The sequence below is a fragment of the Agelaius phoeniceus genome, chromosome 22, assembly GCF_051311805.1.
Source record: "Agelaius phoeniceus isolate bAgePho1 chromosome 22, bAgePho1.hap1, whole genome shotgun sequence".
Lineage (NCBI taxonomy): Eukaryota > Metazoa > Chordata > Aves > Passeriformes > Icteridae > Agelaius > Agelaius phoeniceus.
In genome coordinates, this window is record NC_135286.1 from 5619865 (window position 1) to 5646113 (window position 26249).

At 49.7% G+C, this 26249-nt stretch overlaps 1 protein-coding gene across 4 annotated transcripts in view; it reads right to left on the reverse strand.

The window, feature by feature from the left end:
• HIVEP3 (HIVEP zinc finger 3) overlaps positions 1–26249 on the reverse strand; it is a 354592-nt gene that overhangs the window by 92177 nt on the left and 236166 nt on the right. For all 4 annotated transcript variants that reach the window (XM_077189804.1, XM_077189805.1, XM_077189806.1 and 1 more), the window contains one exon: positions 13765–13858. The gene's annotated coding sequence lies outside the window, so the exon portion shown is untranslated. The remainder of the gene's footprint in view (positions 1–13764; positions 13859–26249) is intronic.

Genomic DNA, 26249 nt, shown 5'->3' on the forward strand with positions numbered 1-26249 from the left:
TTCAGATTCCTTGCTGAAATCCAGGAACCCTCACAGCTGGATTCCCAATTCTTTTCCTGGTGTATCTCACAGCAGAACAATATTTTTTTTCCCCAAATACCATTTACCAAGAACATCCCTGAACCTTTAACAGCAACTCCTCCCTCAAGGGGCTGCTGCAAACCAGCCCTGAGCACAGGGATCCCTCAGTAATCCCAAGGAATTTGGGTTTGGCTCCAGGGAGGGACAATTCCCTGTTAAACCCACCCTGTGGACAAGCAGCCAGGGCTGGAACAAGACCTCTGCCTCTCCCTCCATGGGCAAAGCAACGTTTGGACATGAGGCAAGTCTGAAATTGCCTCCAGCCTCTTTAGGAAAGGTAAAAAAATATTAAAAGCACAAAAAAAAAAAACCTCTCCGGGGGCCAGCATTCCTGCTTGATGCCTGAGCATCAAATAAAGGACGGCTGCAGGCCCTGACAGGCATGGAGCAGAGCTCAGGTCTGGCTTCTGCACGGAGCTGAGGGTTCTGGTGTCTGCAGAGACATTTCTGTCACAGCGGGGACACAGCAGTGGGGACAGGCTCAGGGAGGGGGGGGAGGAGGCCCTGAGAGAGAGCCCAGGGCAGGGCAGGGGCAGCAGGGAGAGCTCAGGGCTTCAAACAGAGCAGCGGGCACAGGGAGAGGGACCCCGGGCAGCACCAGCCCTGGGCAGGGCAGGAACACTGGGACTGTGCCCAGGCCAGGCACTGAACCAGCTACTGACCAGCCAGTGACCAACTGGTGACCAACCAGTGACCAGCTACTGCCAAACCAGTGACCAACTGGTGACAAACCAGAGACCAACCAGTGACCAACCAGTGACCAACCAGAGACCAAACACTGACCAGCCAGTGACCAACTGGTGACAAACCAGAGACCAACCAGTGACCAACCAGAGACCAACCAGTGACCAACTGGTGACCAATCAGTGACCAACCGGTGACCAACCAGAGACCAACCAGTGACCAACCAGTGACCAACAGGTGACCAACCAGTGACCAACCAGTGACCAACCAGTGACCAACCGGTGACCAACCAGTGACCAACTGGTGACCAACTGGTGACCAATCAGTGATCAACCAGAGACCAACTGGTGACCAACTGGTGACCAACCAGTGACCAACTGGTGACCAACTGGTGACCAACCAGTGACCAACCAGTGGCCAACAGGTGACCAACCAGTGACCAACCAGTGACCAACCAGGGACCAACTGGTGACCAGTGACCAACCACTGATCAATCACTGACCAACTGGAGACCAATCAATGACCAACCAGTAATCAATTGGTGACCAATCATTGACCAATCAGTGACCAACTGGTGATCAACCAGTGACCAGCCAGTGACCAACCACTGACCAAACACTGACCAAGCTGTGACCAATCAGTGATCAACCACTGACAAACCAATGACCAGTTAATGACCAATCAGTGACCAACCAATGACCAAGTAGTGACCAACCAGTGACCAACAGGTGACCAAGGAGTGACCAGCCAGTGGCAGGGTGGGAAAAGGAGGGGCAGAGGAGCAAAGCTGCCCGTGGGGTGATGCTGTGAAGGGGCAGGAGGTTCCTGGCTCTCCTCGGAGCTCTGCAAGCTCAGTCACTCTCTCCTCACGGGGAGGCTCCGAGCGTGGGCAGGATGTGGTTCCACACCTCTGTCAGCGCCCCAGGGCTCGGAAACCCTGCACAAAGCACAGCTTGAGGGTGGCTCAGATTCCCCCAGGAGCACTCAGGCTCCCCCAGGAGAGCTCCAGCCCCTCGGGGTCTCCACCCCGGAGCCTCCCTGGTGCAGGCAGCAGCAGCTCTGCGTGCTGCTCCATCACCCTCAGCAGGGATGTGGGGCTGAGCTGCAGGAGGGGTGCTGCAAGAATGGTGCTCCCACACCCCAAAGCAGCCCGACCTGAGCTGCCTGCAAGGTGCTGAATCATCCCTGGGGCTGCAGGAAACCCCAGAGCCCTCCTGAGCCGCTCACCCCACACCCACGGGGGCAAGGCCTGGGGAACCCGAGCGGTTGGGTCACCGCGGAGGAGCTCACTCGAATTACAGCCTTGGGTTTCCAAAAGCTTTGTAGGATTTTCCTCTCTGAGCCTTTTGAGCTCATCCACAGCCGAGGAGAGCTGCAAATATGGCCCTGCTCTGGTGGCATAGGGAGGATGGTTGGGAAGATGAGCAGAATGCTGATCTCACACCCAAAAAGAGAGAAATGTCCAACATGAGCAGGTCCTGGAAGGTGTCCCTGCCCATGGTCTTTAAGTCCCTTCCAGTCCAAACCATTCTGTGAGCCCTACAATGCCTTTATTTTTTGGGGTTTTTGGTCGCTTTTGGGTTGGGTTTTTATTTTCTCTCCTAAAAGTCAGTTTGGAAGATCCCATTCCTTCCCCCAGCAGATGTGTCAGTCTTACACCCACACCTGGTGTTTAAGGGAAGGGGCTCAGAACTGTAAAATGAATCCCCCAAGATGCATTAAATTAAAAAGGATCATGGCACAAGAGGTTGTTTGTTTGCCCAGGGGCAGAATAACCCATGGAGCCTCTGCTGGTCTCAGCTTTTGCTTTGTGAGTTGAGCAGGAGCCCCATTAAGCTCTTCAAAGTCACCACCAGTGATGAACTGGAGTGAAATTAGCCCAGCATTTATCCTGGGAACTCCTCTCAGCCCCAGACTAAGAGATAACACTGGTTTTTTGTCAGAACTCAGTCCATCCCTCTGGGTGTCCAGAGTGGCCAAGGACCCCGCCGGGGGGCTCAGAGACCCTGGCACACAGCCCAGAGCACCTGGGGATTTGATTTTGACCTCTGGAGCAAGTTGCCAGCTTTGTATGAGGACCTGAAAGCCACACAGGTTTGAATGGTGTAATAACAAAATGATCACAGGGTGAAAATGTAGATTTTAGGATTTTTAGTGTGGGGGTTATGGGGACAAGATGGAGGAATCTGGGAGTGTCCAGCCTTTCTCCTTCTTCTTCTTGTTCTCCATTTTCTGCAGTGATGTTGGCACTTTGGGATTGGTTTAGAGTAGAAGTGCACTGTCTAACATAGGTGATAGGTATTAAAAAGTAATTGTAAATATGTTATATTTAGAGTAGAAGTGCACTGTCTAACATGGGTGATGGGTATTGGGAATTAAGTGTAAATATGTTCTATGTAGTTTGTAGTATAAAAGGACAACACCACCCTTGGGGTGGTCAGAGTGCCTGTGGCTGCCCTGCTGAGCAGATCTTGGCTGGGAAGAAAGAAAATTTTATAGATAAGAATTAATAAACAACCTCAAGACCAAAAAGTGAAGAGTCCAGACTCATTCTTCAGACACATGGGCCAAAGCAGAGACATCCTGCACATCTCAGGGCAGCAATTATCAACCAAAAACCTGAGAGTTTTATCTGGGTAACACTGATGCTCCTATTTATGGGGCACTGCAGACAGGGAATTTCAGCCAAAAACTGCTGATTTTTGGAATCAGCCTCTCCAGGAACATGAAAAGATCGGTGGTTCAAAAAGGGCTGCCACAACCCCACAGGGTCCTCAGAGACACTCAGACACTGAGCCCAGGAGCCAGCCCAGGGCCTGACTAAGCCTGACCTGCTAAACCCAGGCTGCAGAACCCTCCAGGCATTTCTGCACCTGGCTCAGGACTCGCCCTGAGGCTTCAATTTCTCACATGAAAACAGAAAATTGTCTTGATTTAAAGACTGCAAACAGCGGCAGGAGCAGCAGCTCTTGCTGAGGATGTTCTGGTGATCGATTCCTTCTCTGCTAAGATTCTGTTCCCTTTTTTTCGAGGCTTTTTTTGTCTGGCTTCACTGCCCAGACCTCTAAAACCCAATCCCAGATGTTTTTATTGTTGGCTTTGCTCTTTGAGGAGAAATACCCCAACTCCCAAAGCCCAAGGACAGATCTCTGTGGGCCCTCCCTAAACCCAGCAATTCTCGTTGTAATTCACCTACAATTGCTGCTGGAGATCTGCTTGGGGTAAGAGAAACACATCCTGCATTTAGGCCTTGCACAAAGCAAAGCACGGGGAATTCTTGGAAACCTGCTCCTTTTCAGTCACATTTCTCTGCAGCTCACACAAAGCCTCAGGCTGCAGCTGGGGCTGTGGTGTGCACAGGCCAACTGTGACACTCCAGCAATGGTCAGAAACCAGAAACCAGCACAATTTTCTCTGGTCATGGAGAGCCCACAGTGCTGAAGGTCAAAAAAAAAACCATAATAATACCAAGAAATATTTCTATTCTTTGCAAAGCATTTAATATTCCTGTAGCCACATCTGGCTGGCTGCTAGTGGCAAAATTTGTATTTTTTGTTCTGGAGCACCAAGATTTTTAAAATTATGTTCTTAAATGGTGGATGGTCCATTCCAGCTCCTGGACCCCAACAGCCCCAGCCTGGCCATCCCTGCAGCGCTGCCCAAATTTCTCCCCCATCCTTCATCTCCCCCATCCCTCCCTCTCACAGAATCATGGAATGTGCTGAGCTGGAAGGGACCCACAGGGATGATCAATGCCAAAGCCAAGCCCTGCCCAGAGCCCCCAGCAAGCCCAGCCTGGGCATCCCTGGAGCTCTGGCAGCCTCGGGGCCGTGCCCATTCCCTGGGCAGCCTGGGCAGTGCCCAGCACCCTCTGGGGGAAGAGCCTTGCCCTGAGCTCCAGCCTGAGCTGCCCTGGCCCAGCTCCAGCCGTGCCCTGGCTGCTGTCCCTGGCCCAGAGCAGGGATGGGAGCTGCCCCTCGGGAGGAGCTGCAGATCCCTGAGCTCTGCCCTCACTGTGCCCTGCTCCAGCTGCACACACCAAGAGCCCTCAGCTGCTCCTCCAGACCCTTCCCCATCCCCTTCTCCCACTTTTGGACACTTTCTAAACACCTTTAGAAGCTGTGTCAGGACTCTGGAGAGAGTCATGAGTTTTCATTATTATCTTTTTAACCTTCTGTCTGTATCCTTGCTGTATTCTTTAGTATAGTTTGTATAGTATATATTTGTGTATATAGTATATAGTATATATATATATATATTTGTGTATATAGTATATAGTATATATATTTGTATAGTATAGCATTTTTAATATAATATAGTATCATAAAATAATAAATTAGCCTTCTGAGAACATGGAGTCAGATTCATCATTCCTTCCTCCATCTGGGAACCCCACAAATACAATAATCAATCATTAATACAATAGTCAATCAATGAATAACTGAGTTATTATTATATTCAATATATATTGAATATTATATTCAATTCAATTATATTCAATTGAATATAATATTCAATCTTCAATTATTAAATATGAGCTGGTATTATATTCAGTATTCAATTGAATATTTAATATATTTAATATTCAATCATTTATTGAATATTGAATTACAGAATCACAGAACTATAGAATCACAGAATCATGGAATCACTGAATTATTCAATCATTGGATAATTGAGTTATTATTATTTTCAATATTCAACTGAATATAGTATTCAATATTCAATTATTAAATACGAGAATTTATTATTATAGTCAATATTCAATTGAATTATTCATTGAATACTGAATTATTGAATCATAGAATCACAGAACTATAGCATCACAGAATCATGGAATCACTGAATTAATAAATCATTGAATAATTGAGTTGTTATTATATTCAATATTCAATTGACTATTGAATATATTCAGTCTTCAATTGAATATTGAATATATTTCATATTAAATTATTCATTAAATATTGAATTATTGAATCACAGACTCATGGAATCACTGAATTGTTGCATCATAGAATAATGGAATCACTGAATTACTGAATTATTGAATCATAGAATTAGAGAATTACAGAATCATGGAATTATGGAATCATTGAGTCATGGAATTACTGAATTATTCAATCATTGAATAATTGAGTTGTTATTATGATATTCAATATTCAATTGAATATATTAAATCTTCAATTGAATATTGAATATATTTCAAATTCAAATATTCATTGAATACTGAATTATTGAATCACAGAATTATAGACTCACAGAATCATGGAATCACTGAATTATTGAATCATTGAAAAATTCTGTTATTATTATATTCAATATTCAATTGAATACTGAATATATTTATTATTCAATTATTCTTTGGATATTGAATGAATCATAGAATCACAGGATTATAGACTCACAGAATCATGGAATCACTGAATTATTAAATCATAGAATAATGGAATCATTGAATTAGAATCACTTAATTATTGAATTATTGAATTAGTGAATCATAGAATCACAGAATCATGGAATCACCAAATTATTAAATCATTGAATAATTGAGGTGCTATTATATTCAATATTCAATTGAATGTAGTATCAATATTCAATTATTAAATATGAGCTGGTTTTATTATATCCAATATTCGATTGAATATATTCAATATTCAATATTGAATTATAGAATCACACAACTATAGAATCCCGGAATCATGGAATTATTAAATCACTGAATAATTGAGTTGTTATTATTATATTCAATATTCAATTGAACATAGCATTCAATATTAAATCATTAAATATGAACTGTTGTTACTATTATATTAAATTATAATAGTAACAACAGTTCATGTTTAATGATTGAATATTGAATACTATGTTCAATTGAATATTGAATATAATAATAACAACTGTGTTATTATTATATTCAATATAATGTGTGTGCAGCTGGAATTATATTGAATATAATTCATTAAATATGAACTGTTGTTATTATTATATTCAATCTTCAATTGAATAATGAATACATTCGATATTCAATTGAATATTGAATATATTTAATATTCTATTATTCATTGAGTATTGAATTATTGAATTGTAGACTAATGGAATCACAGAATTATAGAATTATTGAACTAATGAATTATTGAATTATTGAATCCCAGAATCCTGGAATGGTTTGAGGTGAAAGGGACCTTCAATCCCATCCCACCCCTGCCATGGGCAGGGGCACCTCCCTCTGTCCCAGTGCTCCCAGCCCTGCCCAGCCTGGCCTGGGACACTCCAGAGGTGGGGACGGTCTGGTTCCCTTCCCCACGAGGCACTGCAGGGAATAAACTCATCCAAAAGGCTCTGCAGCTCTGGGCAGATCTCCTCCACACTTGGAGGAGTTTTATTTCCCTGGGGTGTTTCATTTTCGCTCTGAGTGTCATTTCCTTAATGAAGATGAATGAAGGAAACAGCATTTTAAAGAGCCTGACCTCTTGCAAACAAAACCAATTCCCCTGTGCCCAGCCTCAGCCTCTGGCACACTTTTGCCTTGCTAAAAATTCTCTGGTTTTTAGCTGGTTCTGCTGCTTTTGAGGCAGCAATTCCTGAAGTGCACAGCAAATCAGCTCCAAATTAGCCCAAAAATGACCCTCTGCTCCTTTCCAGTTCAGAGCAAAACAAATTTACAGAGCAGCACGTGAGATCCCAGGCTCCCACAGCCAACGCCAGGATCCTGACAAACCCTAAGTGCCCCATCTCCTTGTCATAAGTGAGATTCAGTTTGTGTTGAGTTGGGGTTGAGATGATTGTTGTCACCTTGGGAAGGGGAGTTGTTGTTTGGGGGGGGTTGGTCAGTGTTCTTTGCAGGTTCGGGAGGGAGGAGGAGGAGGAGGAGAACGAGGAGAACGAGGAGGACGAGGATGAGGAAGAGGAGGCCACCCCTGAAAGGCACCTTCACGCCAGGAGGGGAGGAGGTGACAGCATCCAGAGCAACACCCAACGCTCTGACACCCCAAGGATCCTGCTGAGGGTTTGTGAGCATCACCACAAGACTTTCCAGCCCTTTGGTGGTTTTCCTGTTGTTCTCTGTTGAGTTTTAACTTTTTATTTTTTTTCCTTGCCAGGGTTGGGATTAAATGTGTGAGATGGTGTTTCTTGTTGGGACTCAGATGTTTGTTAGCTCTTATCTCTGTCACAGTCCCACAGACCCTGAGTTCTGCAGCACTTCACTCTCACACACTGAAAATGGAGCCCTGTCTCTCTCTGCAAGGCCTTTTAAGGATAAAGTGTCCAATTAAGAAATGACACCTAAATTATTTTCACTTTTAACCCAATAACCAACCACCCATGGCCTTCAATGGGGACTTTTTATCCAATTACACAAAACCACCCAAACCCATGGAGGAGAAGGAGAAGGAGAAGGAGAAGGAGAAGGAGAAGGAGAAGGAGAAGGAGAAGGAGAAGGAGAAGGAGAAGGAGAAGGAGAAGGAGAAGGAGAAGGAGAAGGAGAAGGAGAAGGAGAAGGAGAAGGAGAAGGAGAAGGAGAAGGAGAAGGAGAAGGAGAAGGAGGAGAAGGAGGAGAAGGAGGAGAAGGAGAAGGAGGAGAAGCCTCCACCCCAAAACCTCCATCTTGCTCCATATCTATTCCTGTATTCTAAACCTTTAAACTCTGAGTTTCCCACCCTGTGATCTCACACACTTCTATCCAAACTCCACACCCACAATCCCAGCTCTGTCATTCCATTCTGGAAGCTTCTCCACGGCCTCAGGTCAGTGCAGTGTTCTCTGGGGGTCAGTGCCTGGCAGCACAGAAAGTCTCAAATTCTCAATAACCAATGTTCCAAGAGCTCTGCAGTGAGCTGGGCACATCTCCACCGTGCCAGGGCTTGTGGCCATCTCTGGTGTGCTCAGGGTGGGGTTCTTGGGGTGTCCTGGGTGGGGACAGGAGTTGGGCTGGGTGGTCCTGGGGGTCCCTCCCCGCTCAGGACGTGCTGTGCTTGTCTGAGCTGGGGCACTCAGTGTGGCAGTGCTGCCTCACTGCTCTGCCTCCTCATGAAGAACAAAAACTCTGCCCCAAATCCACCCCTCAGAGGGTCAGAGGAGGAGAAAAACCTCATGGGCAACTTCAGAGTTTGGTACAACCTCCCCTGGCTGCGGACTGGGCCACAGCTCGGGCTCAACTTCTGCTTCCCTTTGCTTGGGGACACCAGTGGGCACAGGGCAGGTTCCCTTTGCTTGGGGACACCACTGAGGGCACAGGGCAGGTTCCCTTTGCCCAGGTGAGGGCACAGGGCAGGTTCCCTCTGGGCAGGTTCCCTCTGGCCCAGCCTGAGGCCGTTCCCTCTGCTCCTGTCCCTGTTCCCGGCTGTGCCCTCCTGGCAGGAGCTGTGCAGAGCCACAAGGGCCCCCTGAGCCTCCTTTGCTCCAGGCTCAGCCCCTGCCCAGCTCCCTCAGCCCCTCCTGGGGCTCCAGACCCTTCCCAGCTCCATTCCCTGCCCTGGATGTGCTCCAGCCCCTCCAGGCCCTGTTTGCAGTGAGGGGCCCAGGAGGAATTAGGTGACAGTGTGGGAAGGCTGAGTCATCTCCTGCTCCTTGGATAGTCATGAAATGCCTTCCTCCACCTCTGGCTCCTCTTCCCCATAGCTCTGAGCGCACACAAGTTTTATATCTCCCCTTGAATTCCCAGAGGGATTCCTCATTCCTTCGCTCAGCCATGGTCTCTCATTAGCTGTGACATCCAGAGCTCTGGGGTCACTGTCCCTGCACTGAACGTGCTCTGCCACCTCCCACACACCTCCAGGAGAAGGAGCTTGTCCAGAGTTTAATGTGACACTGCAGCCTAAGGGGAAAAGCAAAACAAAAAAACGTGGAGAAAATCCAAAAATTCCTCCTGGCTGCCAGGCCTGGGTTACAATCAGCAAATCACCTCGGCTGTTTCACCTCAGGGTAAAACTTGGAAAGCTCAGTTCCTTTCTATGAATCACCCTCAGCAAACAGCCCCAATTAAGAGATAAAACATTGCTACCACAACAGCAGCTTGGGCAGGGATTTATTTTTAGAAGCTGCTGAAAATAGTGCGTGGTACCTCATTGAAAACCATCCCCTGTGTGCTGGTGCGGGGTGATGTCAGAGCAGTGAGACACTCCTGAGGGACACACACTTCACACCCTCCCCAGGCCTCCTGCACAGCACCAAGCTGAGAGAAAACACTGAAAAAAACAGGCAAGGAAGCCCAAAACTGATCTTAACACCTCCCTGTGAGTGTAGTAAGATGCCAGGGTTTGGAGAGAGGGGTGTAAAGGGATGAGTCAAAGCAGATTTTGGAAGTGACAACATTTCCTACTAAAAAGTGAGCAGAAAAGGCTCTTTGTGACTTTAGGGAAGGGTTTTGGGTTCTGAGAGCCAACCCTGGGGCTGTAACGGGTTCTGGTGCAAAGTCTGGATTTGAGAGGCCACTGACAAGGAGATGCCACCGTCCCCATGGGACCAGCAGGGATCTGGGGACAACTTCTGATCTGACACTGCAGCACAATCCTCTGCACCTGGGGAGTGGTGGGAAAGCACAGTCACAGGATCTCAGAATGTCCTGAGCTGGAAGGACCCACAAGGATCACCCAGTGCAGCCCCAAACCCTGCCCAGAGCCCCCAACAGCCCCAGCCTGGCCATCCCTGCAGCGCTGCCCAAATTTCTCCCCCATCCTTCATCTCCCCCATCCCTCCCTCTCACAGAACCATGGAATGTGCTGAGCTGGAAGGGACCCACAGGGATGATCAATGCCAAAGCCAAGCCCTGCCCAGAGCCCCCAGCAAGCCCAGCCTGGGCATCCCTGGAGCTCTGGCAGCCTCGGGGCCGTGCCCATTCCCTGGGCAGCCTGGGCAGTGCCCAGCACCCTCTGGGGGAAGAGCCTTGCCCTGAGCTCCAGCCTGAGCTGCCCTGGCCCAGCTCCAGCCGTGCCCTGGCTGCTGTCCCTGGCCCAGAGCAGGGATGGGAGCTGCCCCTCGGGAGGAGCTGCAGATCCCTGAGCTCTGCCCTCACTGTGCTCCAGCTGCACACACCAAGAGCCCTCAGCTGCTCCTCAGGCTCCACCAGGAGAGGCTGAGGGAGCTGGGCAGGGTCTGGAGCCCCAGGAGGGGCTGAGGGAGCTGGGCAGGGGCTGAGCCTGGAGCAAAGGAGGCTCAGGGGGCCCTTGTGGCTCTGCACAGCTCCTGCCAGGAGGGCACAGCTGGGAACAGGGACAGGAGCAGAGGGAACGGCCTCAGGCTGGGCCAGGGCAGGCTCAGGGTGGAAAATTACAGGAAGGTTGGGACAGAGGGAAAAAGCCTTGTCTGGGATGGGGCAGCAGAGCAGGAGCAGAACCAGGCTGCTGCCAGAGGGGAGATTTGGTACAATCCTCAAAAAAAAAAACACTTTTGAAGACACCCAGGGAGAGCTGGGTCACCTCCACATGGGAATGGGGACAGGAGATGGATTTCCTGACAATGAAAGATGCAAGAGAAGATGGAGAATTAATGGCTCTAAATGCTGGGTGCAGCATAATTCTCCCTAAAAGCCCAACCAGGCAGAGATTTTTACACTGCCAAGGTGAAAGAACTCGAAAATATCACTAACACTCACAGAGGTTTTCAACAAAACTCCTTAGACCTGTTTTTATTCCACACAAATAAAAGCCAGGCGGCCAAATTAATCCTAATTAAGCTGATTAGGTTCATTGCAGGGCTAGGAATCATTCACTGGTAACACAAGGGGTTTTTTTCCCCTCTCTCCAAAGAGAATTCCCTTTGTGCACCTGGTTTTAACACCACCCTGATGAGAGCACATCCCAATATAATTCCATTATGCCTGGGAGAGGTTTCATCCATCCACTGAAATTCAGGGAATGAATACAAAACCATGCACATTATGTACTCTCTGCAGGGATATTTCAAGCTTTTCCCCTCAAAGTAAATCAGTTTTATGTCGTTAAAGCCCTTGAAAATATCAAGCTGCAGGGCTTTGCTCCCAGAACTTCGTTTCCTCTCAATTTCTCGTGACTTTGGGGAAGGCAGGTCATGAAAATTGGCATTTCCCACTCCAGCTCAGCCCTGGAGCAAACTCTGGTGCCTCAGTTTCCCTCAAATATGGACATTTTAGAGGTGCTGAAAATCCTAACCCATGATCATTTCTAGGAAGTCTGAGGTGAAAACCAAGCAGGGATTTTTTCTGTTGTTTCTTTAAATTTAAACTTCCAGAACCAGTGGAGGGCACGGAGAAAGCCTAAAACCAAGAATGCCCTGACAAACACAAGAGCAAAGCCCGGATTTAGACTCCTCCTGAGGGAAAAACAAGGAATTAATTCATTTTATTTGCACCTGATCACCTTTGGGGCCCTGGATTTGTTTTCATTTCTTATTTGCTAAGCCCTGACAGTCACAGGGACACCAGCAGTGGCTGCCCACTGGATTTCGTCCCTGGGGACAGCCTGTGGCTCTGCCCCTTTACATTATAAATATAAATCTGGTCTATAATAAACCTTTTATTCCTCAGAAAATCCTCAATCCTGGAATTCTTGCCATCTCCACCAAAATGAACCCGTGCAGATACAGGTACAATCACACAGTGTTGGAAAGAGGGCAAAATTCCAAGGGTTTGGAGCATCCAGAGCTGCTTTAAATGCATGAAATAAACCCAGGTTGCATGAAACAAACCCAGTTTGCATTAAATAAACCCAATTTGCATGAAACAAACCCAGTTTGCATTTCTGCCCTCGGCGTCTCGGCCCCAAACTCTCCTCGAGGAACGAGGGGGAGCCAAAGGCAGCTCTGAGGGCTCCATGGCAGGTGGGGAGTGAAGGAAAAGCCAAAAGTGCCCAAATCCACGGGGAAAAGCTGAATTGCTGATTTTCTAGGAATGGTTTGGGTTGAAAGGGAAATTCAACCCACCCAGTTCCAACCCAGGGACACCTTCGGGCTGCTCCAGCCTGGCCAGGGCTCCAGGGGCAGCCACAGCTGCTCTGGGAATCCCAGCCCAGCCCCTCCCCACCCTCCCAGGGAACAATTCCCAATTCCCAAAACCCAACCAACCCCCAGATCACACATTCTTCCCTTTCCCATTCCTAACCCTGCACAGAGCCAGGCCCTGACGCCACAAAAATTCTGATTTTTGATTAAAAACGTTCCAAGCTGATGGAATCCCCTCTTTGGGATGCAAATCCCACCCTCCCAGGGAATAATTCATTCCCAAAACCCAACCAACCCCCAAATCACAGTTTCTTCCCTTTCTCATTCCAAACCCTGCACAGAACCAGCCTTGCTCAGGCCCTGACGCCACAAATAATCTGATTTTTCATTACAAACATTCCAAGCTGCTGGAATCCCCTCTTTGGGACACAAATCCCACCCTCCCAGGCAATAATTCATTCCCAAAACCCAACTGACCCCCAAATGACAATTTCTTCCCTTTCCCACTCCAAGCTCTGCACAAACCAACTTTACTCCGGCCCTGACCACAAATATTCTGATTTTTCATTACAAATGTCCCAAGCTGATGGAATCCCCTCTTTGGGACACAAATCCCACCCTCCCAGGGAATAATTCCTAATTCCCAAAATCCAGCCAATCCCTACATGACACTTTCTTCCCTTTCCGACTCCAAACCCTGCACAGAACCAGGCCCTGACACCACAAATAATCTGATTTTTCATTACAAACATTCCAAGCTGCTGGGATCCCCTCTTTGGGACACAAATCCCACCCTCCCAGGGAATAATGCCACAAATAATCTGATTTTTCATTACAAACATTCCAATCCCCTCTGTGGGACACAAATCCCACCAGCCTGAGGAGCTGTGCTCCATTCTGAACCTTCTGGACCTTTTGCAAGGAAAATGAAACATTTTCAGAGTGTCCCCAGGATATTCTGAGATGGAAGGGACCCACCAGGATCATCAAATCCAATTCCACAATGCCCAAGGAAAAATGGGAGCTCCAGCACAGGTTGGAACCTTTGAAATGCATTTGGAGGATGGAAAATAAGATTTTTCTTACTAAAATTGCTGCAGAGACCAGGCTGGGACAGGCTGCAGGTGCTTCAGAGCCAGGATTAGGAGTCGAAATGGTCTTGATAAATTGTAGAAATGGTCTGGAAGAAACAAGAAAAAAAGAAAGAGATACTTCAGGAATGATGAGGAATTGGTGAGGCAGGAATAATCAATGGCATGGTCACCAGGGAGATAAATACAGGCTTGAAAGGGTGGGGTTTGGGGAATCTCAGGATTTCCAGGAGCTGAACGTGAAATAGGGCAATAAAATAAAACCCAACATGAAATAGTGATAGTGCAATAAAATAAAACCCAACATTTGCTGTGATGCAGAGACAAAATGTCCAACAAATCAACAAAGGGAACTCTCCATCTCTTTGGCCCCTCTGAGGTGCTGGTGTTGGACATTTCAGTCAAATCAGAGATAAATTCCCAGTGAGGACAAGGAGAGTGATCTGGAATAGGTGGAGAGAGCAAAGACTGGAAATCCAGAGAGAAAAATCAGATTTATGTCATGGTTATGGTGTTGGACATTTCAGTTAAATCACAGATAAATTCCCAGTGAGGACAAGGAGAGTGATCTGGAATAGGTGGAGAGAGCACAGAGGAAATCCAGAGTGGAAAATCAGGTTTATGACATGGTTATGGTTGGACATTTCAGTCAAATCACAGATAAATTCCCAAAGAGATTGATCTGAAATGGGTGGAGAGAGCAAAGGCTGGAAATCCAGAGAGGAAAATCAGATTTGTGGCATCATTTTGGTTGGAAAAGCCTTCCAGGACCATCCAGCCCAACCCCAAACCAGCACCACCATGGCCACCACCAAGCCATGTCCCCAAGTGTCACACCCAGGGGTTTGCTGGACATTTTCAGGGATGGGGACTCACATTCCCAGCCTGGGGATTGATTTGGAGTGAAGACCACAGGGAGGCATCAGCCTGGCCTTCAAATCCACCCCAAGGGACACAGCACAAGGGATAAATCACCTGTAGGGTTTGTCAGGGGGGTCCCTTGGGGAGGATGGAACAGGAAAGCCTCATAAATGTGATTGCCTTGCAAAAGATTTTGAGAATATGGAAACTCTAAGGGAGATTGAAATGAAATCAAGCTCTGAGATCCCTCAGTTCCTGAACAACTGGAAAACAATGGCATGGCCAGCTGAAGGTGATCCCCTTTGGATCAAACAATCCCCTCTGCTTGCAGACAGGCCCAAGGCTCAGAGCAGACCCTGCCAGCTTGGCAGAAGGGGCCCAAAGAGGAGTTTGTAGGGTTTAAAATGTAACCCAGTGTGGAAATGGAATGATTCTTACAGTAAATACAGTGTGTGTATATATATAGATATATTTATATATTTATTTATTTATATACATGCAATATAAGTAAAATATAAAATAATATAATATAATATAATATAATATAATATAATATAATATAATATAATATAATATAATATAATATAATATAATATAAATAATTTACATTATATTATACTATATTACTATATATAAGTAACATAAGTATATATAGAAGTAACTATAGTTCCTATAGTATGTAATATTTATATAAATATCTTACAGTATGTAAATGTTATATACTAATCTTACAGTATGGAAATGCTGTAGGATTTTTATCTTGTACTAGATTGGTTAGTGAGAATTAGAATATTCAGCACAGAAGATTTATGGTGTTGTAATGGGAACTTTGCACTTTTCCCTCTTGCTTTTATTCTTTGCTCTCTCTCATCCTCTTTACCACGTTCTTGCCTTCTTTCTCTTTACCACTTTCTTTATCTCTTTTTCCCTTTTGCTTTTGCTCTCTCTCTCTCTCTCTTTTGGGTCTCTTTGGGGCTCCTCTTTGGGCCTGCTCTGAGCTGTGGCTGGCAGCTCCCAGCAGGGCCCTGCACCCAGGCCCTTTGCAATAAACCCCAAGTTCCAGCCCTGGCTGCAGAGATCTCTGCTCTCTGTCCATCCCCACCGTGCCACCCCCATCACTCCAACATTCACAGCCTTAAATTGCACCAGACACCCCAGGTTGGACACCAGGAGGAGTTTTCTGAGTGGGAATTCAAGGAATTCAAGAGTTCTCCAACACCTGGATCAGGGAATTTAAGGTACAGCCCACCAGGAGGTGGCTTTACCTTGGACTCCCAATTTTCTTTCTTTCCAAGGGTAGAAAAACCCCTCAGGAAGCAACTCAGTGGCTCAATTACATGAATTAATTAACCAAATTAACAGCTCCTCCAGCACATCACACACACAGGCAGAGGGATCTTTCTGCACAGGGGAAAGAAGTAAAATTCCATTAATTTTGTGGACAAGAAACAGAGATTGAAGAGACCAAAACGTGCCAACATCACCCAGAGGGCCAGGATCAATGGAAGGGGAGCCCTGTCCAGTGGAATAAACCCAAAATGACCCTTTTAATTAGAGAAAAATTAAAAATATTCAACTCAAACATCTGCAGGTGCCCTTCACGTGACAGGATCTCAAAGCAGATTTATTTTTGCACCAATCTGCCTTCCCACAGAGCAGGCAAACCCTTCCCTTGCAGGTGGAAGGCTCAGCAGAGCTGCTCTGATTCCTCAGAGGAAATCAGGCTGGGGCAGGGAGTTCCTGAGTGCCTGCCAGGAATTTCAGCATTTCCACAAAGCCCAGAAATAGATCCAGAGTGGGCTCTGCTCCCCCAGAGGCTGCCTGGGCTGGCTGAGGAGCCCCAGCTCTGTTTGGGAGCAGTTTAAGCCAGGCTTGGCACCAACAAAATCTTCTTGGGCACAGCTGGGAACAGGGAGGATCTGGGATTTTCCCAGGGATCCCAAGAGGTTTAAAGGAACCTCTCAGCATCACCGTGGGCACAGAGGAGCTGCCCCTGGAGCCCTGGCAGTGCCCAAGGCCAGGCTGGACATTGGGGCTGGCAGCACCTGGCACAGTGGGAGGTGGCCCTGGGCTGCAATGAGCTGGCATTGAAGATCCCTTCCCACCCAAACCACTCTGGCATTCCCATTCCTCAATCCAGGATGGAAACCAGCACCAAAAACCATTGCAGCAAATGGAGAAAGGCAAGGAAAGAATGATTTCCTGCATGGTTCCAGGTACCCCCAGTGCCATTTGCCACAGGGGTTTGTAGCCTGGCAAGGCCTGGTTCGAGAGGTTTGGGCTCTGCCAGGGTGCCCAGAGCAGCTGTGGCTGCCCCTGGAGCCCTGGCAGTGCCCAAGGCCAGGCTGGACATTGGGGCTGGCAGCACCTGGCACAGTGGGAGGGGTCCCTGCCATGGCTGGGGTGGCACTGGAGGGGATTTCAGGTCCCTTCCAGCCATAATTCCATCATTTTGTGATTCCCCATCCTATGGTTTGAGTTTTGCCTCATTTCCAGGGCTGGAGCAGCTCTGGGAATTCCATCCCAGCCCCTCCCCACCCTGCCAGGGAACAATTCCTTCCCAAAACCCAACCAACCCCCAAATCTCACTCTTTTCCCTGTCACACTCCAAACCCTGCACAGAACCAGGCCCTGATGCCACAAATTATCTCATTTTTCATTACAACAATTCCAAGCTGATGGGATCCCCTCTTTGGGACACAAATCCCACTCTCCCAGGGAACATTTTCTTCCCAAATCCCAACCAACCCCCAAATCACACTCCAAACCCTTTCCCATTCCAAACCCTGCACAGAACCAGCCTTGCTCCAGCCCTGACACCACAAATAATCGGATTTTTCATTACAAACGTTCCAATCCCCTCTTTGGGACACAAATTCCACTCTCCCAAGGAACAATTCCTAATTTCCAAAACCAAACCAAACCCCAAATCACACTTTCTTCCCTGTCACACTCCAAGCCCTGCACAGAACCAGGTCCTGACACCAAAAATAATTTGATTTTTCATTACAAATGTTCCAATCCCCTCTGTGAGACACAAACCCCACCAGCCTGAGGAGCTGTGCTCCATTCTGGACCTTCTGCAAGGAAAATGAAACATTTTCAGAGTGTCCCCAGGTTGCTGTTGGGCTGCTCTGCCCCCAGAGCCCCGCGACCTCTCCAGGCCTCCCCAGCCACAGCAGGATCTGGAATATCTGTTTTTCCTGGAAAATATTTTTCAGGAACAATATAGATAATATTTTCTGAAAATATCAATGTTTTCCTGGAAACCTGGAGGGGAATCAGGACTGGGCTGCCCTGCCCACCAGGAGCAGCCACTTCAGGGCTCCCAGGCTGGGAGGGGAGGGAAGTTTGGGGTTGGGATCTGTGGACAGAGCAATGGAGGAGCCAAAAACTCCTCTGGGAGCCCTGGGGAGGAGGAATTCCTTCCCCTGCTGCCCAGGGAATGGGAAAAAGGGAAGGGAAGGGAAGGGAAGGGAAGGGAAGGGAAGGGAAGGGAAGGGAAGGGAAGGGAAGGGAAGGGAAGGGAAGGGAAGGGAAGGGAAGGGAAGGGAAGGGAAGGGAAGGGAAGGGAAGGGAAGGGAAGGGAAGGTCCTGAACCATTCCATGATCACCAAGCCCTCGCTGCCACCTGGCTGTGGAGAACCTGGGAGAGCTCAAATTCCCTTTTATCACAAGGGAATTTTCATTTTATATAGCAAAATTAAAAAAAAAAAAAAAAAAAAAACAAAAAAAAACAAAACAAAAAAAAAAAAACTAAACCAGCATCCCCCTTCAGAAGCACACAGTGAGAGCTGCCCTGGCTGCAGCAGGAATTTCTGCCCCATCCCTCCCTGGCTGCTGAGGCTTCCCCAGCCACAAACACTGATGGAAATGACTGCTGGCCTTGCTGATGGACAAACACCCCAACATTTCCTTCTGCATTTCTCTGACAAGTGAAGCTCCAGCCTGGTTCAGGAGCATCCTGAGAAGCCACAGCCAGGCTCCTGCTGCTCAGCTCCAGCTTAACTGGGAGGCATCAGCTCCTCCTGGGCATGGAATGAAGAATTTTAGGTTAAAAGAGAAAAAATAACAAAAAAGGAGCAGTGCAGGCACTGGAGATGAAGCAGCTTTAGAGCCTCTTTTATCAGGGCACCTTCCACCTCCAGGCTGGAGTTAGAAATTCATTTCCCAGCCACAGACACAAATTCCCAACAATTCCTCTCCCCTCCCCGAGGCAGGGCAGGGTGGCAGCTCCTGGGAGCTCCCCCAGCCGTGCTGGGGCTGCTGGCACTGCCAGCACCAATGGCCAGCCTGGCCTGGAACTGGGAAAGGGGGGATGAGGATCCCCTGGGGCCAGGAGCCCCTGGAGCTGCAATTCCATGGATCCCTGCAGAGCTTGGAGCTGCTGCTCTGAGGAGCCACAGAACCCCAGAACTGTTTGGGGTTTTAAAGGAAGGGACTTTCAAACTCATCTGGTCCCATGGGCAGGGACACCTCCCCTGGTGGCCCCAGTGCCCAGCCTGGCCTGGGACAGCCCCAGGGGTGCAGGGGCAGCCACAGCTGCTGCTGTCCCCTGCAGGGAGGGGACAACTGGGGTCCCATCCCAGCCTCCAGCCCAGCCCAGACACAGACAGCACCTTGTGCTCTCCTTCCCTCACAAAACCTGCCTGGAACCTCAGCACTGCTGGCACTGAGGGACCTCGGGAGGAGCTGCAGCCTGACAGGGCCAGGGGTGGAGATTTGGAGGAGAATCCAGAGCAATTCCCCTTTCCCAGTGGCTCAGCCCTGCCATGGTGCTCACAGGGGTCTGAGGATGAGGGAAGGGACGAGGATCTGACTCCATGGTTCAGAAGGCTGATTTATTATTTTATGATATATATTACATTAAAACTATACTAAAAGAATAGAAGAAAGGATTTCATCGAAAGGCTGGCTAAGAATAGAATAGGAAAGAATGATAAAAAAGGTTTGTGGCTCGGGCTCTCTGTCTGAGCTAGATGACTGTGATTGGCCATTAATTAGAAACAACCACATGAGCCCAATCCCAGATGCACCTGCTGCATCCCACAGCAGCAGATAACCATTGGTTACATTTTGTTCCTGAGGCCTCTCAACTCCTCAGGAGGAAAAGTCCAAAGGAAAGGATTTTCCATAAAAGATGTCTGTGCCACAGCCCTGATTGCAGAGCAGCACAAACTGCTGGGATGGCTTTTCCCTTCTCATCCCTGCAGCATCTTCAGCTCCAGGGGAGAGCTCAGCTGTGCCCTGGGCTGGCTCCATCCATGGACACTGGGCTCCCTGGAACCTTGGCAAGGGTTCTGGCTTGTCTCAGATTGCAAGGCAAGATGGATTCTATTTGCCATCTGTTAGAGGTGGGGCAGTTATCTTCTCTTCAGTGGGCAGGTTTTTCCTTATCTCTTCCACACCCACTCCCCCCTCGGGAGGGGACACCTGCTGATAACAGCTATGGAATGTCCCTGCATGGCTGATAAGAACTACAGCATCCCATTGGCAGATGGGAGCCCAGAGGGAGGAGCCAAGCATTCCTACCCGGATAGAATCTGGAGATTCTGGAACACCAGCACGGCTTCTGCACTGCATTGCCCAGAGGAACAGCAGCTGCCTCTTGCCCTGGATCTGCAGAGGCAGAGACTGCACCTTTCTCCAGGATCCCTGCTCCAGCAGAACCAGCCCTGGCACTGCAGGAGGGCTGAGCCACAATTCCAATGGTTCTGCTGCCACCAGCCTGACCCACAGGGTGTCAGGCTGGGTTCTGACTCTGGCACTGTTGCTTTAGTTCACTGCATTCTTTATTTTATCCTTTCATTTTCTTCCCTAATAAAGAACTGTTATTTCCTGCTCCCATATTTTTTGCCTGAGAGCCCCTTAATTTAAAATTTACAGCAATTCAGAGGGAGGGGATTTGCATTTTCCATTTCAGGGGAGGCTCCTGCCTTCCTGAGCAGGCACCTGGCTTTCCAAACCAAGACATGGCTCCAGCTGGGATCAGGACACTGGGAAATGCCAGCAGGATCGGGGTCAGGTGTGAGTTTGTCACCCTTTATCCAGTGCAGGGGTCCTGGGATCTCTCTCCTCTTCCCCCCCTGGCCTGGAGCCACCCCCACGGCTCTCCTGGAGCTGGGGTGCCCGAGTGTGCCCCACCCCAGGGTCACCCCTGCATTCCCACACCTCCAGCCCCACACCACCTGTTCAACCCCCAAACCTGCCAAGCTTTCATGCCCTGCCTCCTCCTCCTCCTCCTTCAGGGCTTTCCCCTCCTCTGGGGCTGCAGGGAGGGTTTGGGGTTTCTGAGCTGCTGAGAGCCCTGGCAAGGAGCCCACAGGTGCAAAGAGCTGAGCAGGAATTGCTCACCCTGCACTGGGCCAGCTTTGGGCTGTCCTCCCCCTGCCAGCCCCGCTGCCTCCCATCCATCCTGGCTGCTTGAACCCTGCAGAGCCTTGGGGGGTTCCTGGGGAGCCCTGCTGCCCTCAGAGCACAGCTCCAGGCTTCTCCATGGGGAAACCAACGGCAATGCTGGGCTTGGGAAGGGGGCATGGAAATAAAGGATCAAGAGAGGGTTCCCAGGAAGAGAGGCTGGGACTGGTCCTGCCCTGGTGGTCAGCCCAGCATGACAAGGCCTTGGTTTAATTCCCTGGAAGATGCATTAATTCCCCTCAGAGAACAGCTCTGCATTTAATTCCCCTCAGAATTAAATGCATTAATTCCCCTCAGAGCACAGCTCCAGGCTTCTCCATGGCCCCTGCAGCCTGGGAATGGGGAAACCAACAGCAATGCTGGGCTTGGGAAGGGGGCATGGAAATAAAGGAACAAGAGATGTTCCCCAGGAGGAGAGGCTGGGACTGGTCCTGCCCTGGTGCTCATGACAAGGCCTTGGTTTAATTCCCTGGAAGATGCATTCATTCCCCTCAGAGCACAGCTCCAGGCTTCTCCATGGCCCCTCCAGCCTGGGAATGGGGAAACCAATGGGAATGCTGGGCTTGGGAAGGGGGCATGGAAATAAAGGATCAAGAGAGGGTTCCCCAGGAGGAGAGTTTGGGGCAGGGAAGGGCCTTCTGCTCCTCCTTTCTTGTGGGAGAAAAGCTTCCAAAGCCATTTGGAGGAGAAATCGCGGCTTGGGGCTGAAAGCTGCTCTGTAAAGCACAGCCTGGAGCTGGGGCAGCAGCTCTGGATCTCCATCTCCCAGCACGAGAGGAGGCCAAATAATGAGCAGCTCAAACCATCCAGACTCCTGTATTAGAGCTAAAACCAGGCCCAGCCGAGCTGAAATCCTCAGGAGGCGACAGCACTGAGGAGCTGAGTATCTGTAGTGGCCATTCACCCACTGAGATGGGAAAATAAACCCCAAAACTCCCCCATTTCTGAGTGATTTCCCCTGCTGACAGGAAGGAGCTGCAAAGGGCCATTGCTGCTGAGCTTAATCGCATCCAGTGCTCCTGAGGGCGAGGGGAAAGAGCTCTTCATGAGCCAAAACAAAAAAAAAGTGAATTTATTCTGGTGCAGCAAGAGCAGCACCCTCAAAGCTTGGCTCCCCACACCACCAAGTGTGAAATCAGAGATTTTTTTTAATTTTTTTTTTTTTAAGTAATGCTTTTTGCTCACTTCCTGCCCGGCCTCTTGGGCTCTGAGCAATGAATCAGGATGAAGGGGCCAGATTAGGATCATGCTTAAGCAGAACTTTGCTGTCATCTTCCAGGGAATTAAACCAAGGCCTTGTCATGACCACCAGGGTGGGACCAGTCCCAGCCTCTCCTCCTGGGGAACATCTCTTGATCCTTTATTTCCATGCCCCCTTCCCAAGCCCAGCATTCCCATTGGTTTCCATGTTCCCAGGCTGGAGGGGCCATGGAGAAGCCTGGAGCTGTGCTCTGAAGGGAATTAATGCATTTAATTCTGAGGGGAATTAAATGCAGAGCTGTTCTCTGAGGGGAATTAATGCATCTTCCAGGGAATTAAACCAAGGCCTTGTCATGACCACCAGGGTGGGACCAGTCCCAGCCTCTCCTCCTGGGGAACATCTCTTGTTCCTTTATTTCCATGCCCCCTTCCCAAGCCCAGCATTGCCGTTGGTTTCCCCATGGAGAAGCCTGGAGCTGTGCTCTGAGGGCAGCAGGGCTCCCCAGGAACAGCCCAAGGCTCTGCAGGGTTCAAGCAGCCAGGATGGATGGGAGGCAGCGTGGCTGGCAGGGGGAGGACAGCCCAAAGCTGGCCCAGTGCAGGGTGAGCAATTCCTCCTCAGCTCTTTGCACCTGTGGGCTCCTTGCCAGGGCTCTCAGCAGCTCAGAAACCCCAAACCCTCCCTGCAGCCCCAGAGGAGGGGAAAGCCCTGAAGGAGGAGGAGGAGGCAGGGCATGAAAGCTTGGCAGGTTTGGGGGTTGAACAGGTGCTGTGGGGCTGGAGGTGTGGGAATGCAGGGGTGACCCTGGGGTGGGGCACACTCGGGCACCCCAGCTCCAGGAGAGCTGTGGGGGTGGCTCCAGGCCAGGGGGGGAAGAGGAGAGAGATCCCAGGACCCCTGCACTGGATAAAGGGTGACAAACTCACACCTGACCCCGATCCTGCTGGCATTTCCCAGTGTCCTGATCCCAGCTGGAGCCAGAACCTTGCCAAGGTTCCAGGGAGCCCAATGTCCATGGATGGAGCCAGCCCAGGGCACAGCTGAGCTCTCCCCTGGAGCTGAAGCTGCTGCAGGGATGGGAAGGGAAAAGCCATCCCAGCAGTTTGTGCTGCTCTGCAATCAGGGCTGTGGCACAGATATCCTTTATGGAAAATCCTTTCCTTTGGACTTTTCCTCCTGAGAAGCTGAGAGGCCTCAGGAATAAAATGTAACCAATGGTTATCTGCTGCTGTGGGATGCAGCAGGTGCATCTGGGATTGGGCTCATGTGGTTGTTTCTAATTAATGGCCAATCACAGCCCAGCTGGCTCAGACAGACAGTCTGAGACACAAGCCTTTGTTATCATTCCTTTGTATTCTATTCTTAGCCAGCCTTCTGATGAAATCCTTTCTTCTATTCTTTTAGTATAGTTTTAATGTAATATATATCATAAAATAATAAATCAGCCTTGTGAACCATGGAGTCAGATCCTTGTCCCCTCCCTCATCCTGGGACCCCTGTGAGCACCATGGCAGGGCTGAGCCACTGGGAAAGGGGAATTGCTCTGGATTCTCCTCCAAATCTCCACCCCTGGCCCTGTCAGGCTGCAGATCCTCCCGAGGTCCCTCAGGGCCAGCAGTGCTGAGGTTCCAGGCGGGTTTTGTGAGGGAAGGAGAGCACAAGGTGCTGTCTGTGTCTGGGCTGGAGGCTGGGATGGGACCCCAATTGTCCCCTCCCTGCAGGGGACAGCAGCAGCTGTGGCTGCCCCTGCAGCCCTGGGGCTGTCCCAGGCCAGGCTGGGCACTGGGGCCACCAGGGGAGGTGTCCCTGCCCATGGGACCAGATGAGTTTGAAAGTCCCTTCCTTTAAAACCCCAAACAGTTCTGGGGTTCTGTGGCTCCTCAGAGCAGCAGCTCCAAGCTCTGCAGGGATCCATGGAATTGCAGCTCCAGGGGCTCCTGGCCCCAGGGGATCCTCATCCCCCCTTTCCCAGTTCCAGGCCAGGCTGGCCATTGGTGCTGGCAGTGCCAGCAGCCCCAGCACGGCTGGGGGAGCTCCCAGGAGCTGCCACCCTGCCCTGCCTCGGGGAGGGGGAGAGGAATTGTTGGGAATTTGTGTCTGTGGCTGGGAAATGAATTTCTAACTCCAGCCTGGAGGTGGAAGCCGCCCTGATAAAAGAGGTTCTAAAGCTGCTTCATCTCCAGTGCCTGCACTGCTCCTTTTTTGTTATTTTTTTCCCTTTTAACCTAAAATTCTTTGTTCCAAGGCCAGGAGGGGCTGATGCCTCCCAGTTAAGCTGGAGCTGAGCAGCAGGAGCCTGGCTGTGGCTTCTCTGGATGGTCCCAAGTTTTGAGACCCTCAAAATAAATCCTCACTTGAACTCCTCAGTGCCTGTGACATCTTCTGTTCATTCATTCCCCCACAGCCATGCCAAGAGAGCACCAAAACCAAGGGGGAAATTACTCCTGTGGCCCATTCCTGCTCCTCCTTGGGTTTATTTTACCCAAAAATATTTATTTAATGTATTATATTATAATATCATATTTATTTTGGGTTGCTCAGGCTGTGCTCTGCCTTTGGAAATGGCTCAGAGCAGCAAGGGGAGTCACAGGCACCAGGAAGGGCTTTGAGGGTTTGGCACTTGTGCAGAGGAGAAGTTCTCTGCTGCTCTAAAGGAAGTGGAGAGAGGCTGTGAACTGAGATTGAACCAGCAGCTCTTGAGGATGCAATCAGCCAGAGAGAAAAGGGGAAAAAAATAAAAACCCAAAATGTCTTTGCAGAACATTGGCCATTAGCTCCATGTGTGAGCAGAAAATGGCACCGAGGCAGAGGCCAGCAGGAAATCAGATGCTCAAAGCTGTGCCCTAACGTCTCATTAAGGAAAAAAATCTTTGCTTCATCTTCCCAAGGGGTGAAAAATGAGACATTTCACTCTGCAGGCCCCAAAATGTGGGATGAGCACCAGGAAAAGTGGAAGCTCACAGCCAGGAAGGGCCCAGAGCCACCATGGGCACAGGGACACCTGCACGGCTCTGTGCTGTCACACTGGGGACAAACTGGGACTTTTGGGGGTTTTAAGGCTTTACAAGCTGAATAAACACAGGAAGGGTGGAGTCAGGGCTGGAGCCAGGCTGGGAGAGCTGGGGGTGCTGCCCTGGAGAGGAGAAGGCTCCAGGGAGAGCTCAGAGCCCTTGCAGGGCCTGAAGGGGCTCCAGGAGAGCTGCAGAGGGACTGGGGCCAAGGATGGAGGGCCAGGAGGCAGGGAATGGCTGCCAGTGGCAGAGGGCAGGGCTGGATGGGATCTTGGGAATTGGGAATTGTTCCCTGGCAGGGTGGGCAGGGGCTGGGCTGGAATTGCCAGAGCAGCTGTGGCTGCCCCTGGAGCCCTGGCAGTGCCCAAGGCCAGGCTGGACATTGGGGCTGGCAGCCCCTGGCACAGTGGGAGGTGGCCCTGGGCTGCAATGAGCTGGCATTGAAGATCCCTTCCCACCCAAACCACTCTGGCATTCCCATTCCTCAATCCAGGATGGAAACCAGCACCAAAAACCATTGCAGCAAATGGAGAAAGGCAAGGAAAGAATGATTTCCTGCATGGTTCCAGGTGCCCCCAGTGCCATTTGCCACAGGGGTTTGGAGCCTGGCAAGGCCTGGTTCGAGAGGTTTGGGCTCTGCCAGGGTGCCCAGAGCAGCTGGGGCTGCCCCTGGAGCCCTGGCAGTGCCCCAGGCCAGGCTGGGCATTGGGGCTGGCAGCACCTGGCACAGTGGGAGGTGGCCCTGGCAGGGCAGGGGTGGCACTGGGTGGCCTTTGAGGTCCCTCCAACCCCAACCATCCCATGGCTCTGTGACAAAGCCTCCCTCAGCTGAGCTCTCCCAGGCTGGCAGCAGCAGCTCAGCCCCCATGGCTGAATCCCTCAGCATTCCCCTCTCCCTGGTGGAGCAGCTCCCACATTTTGGCCATTTCTGTCCCAGCACTCCTTCACTTCCTTTCTCCTTTCCTCCCTTTCTCCTTTTTTCCTTTCCCC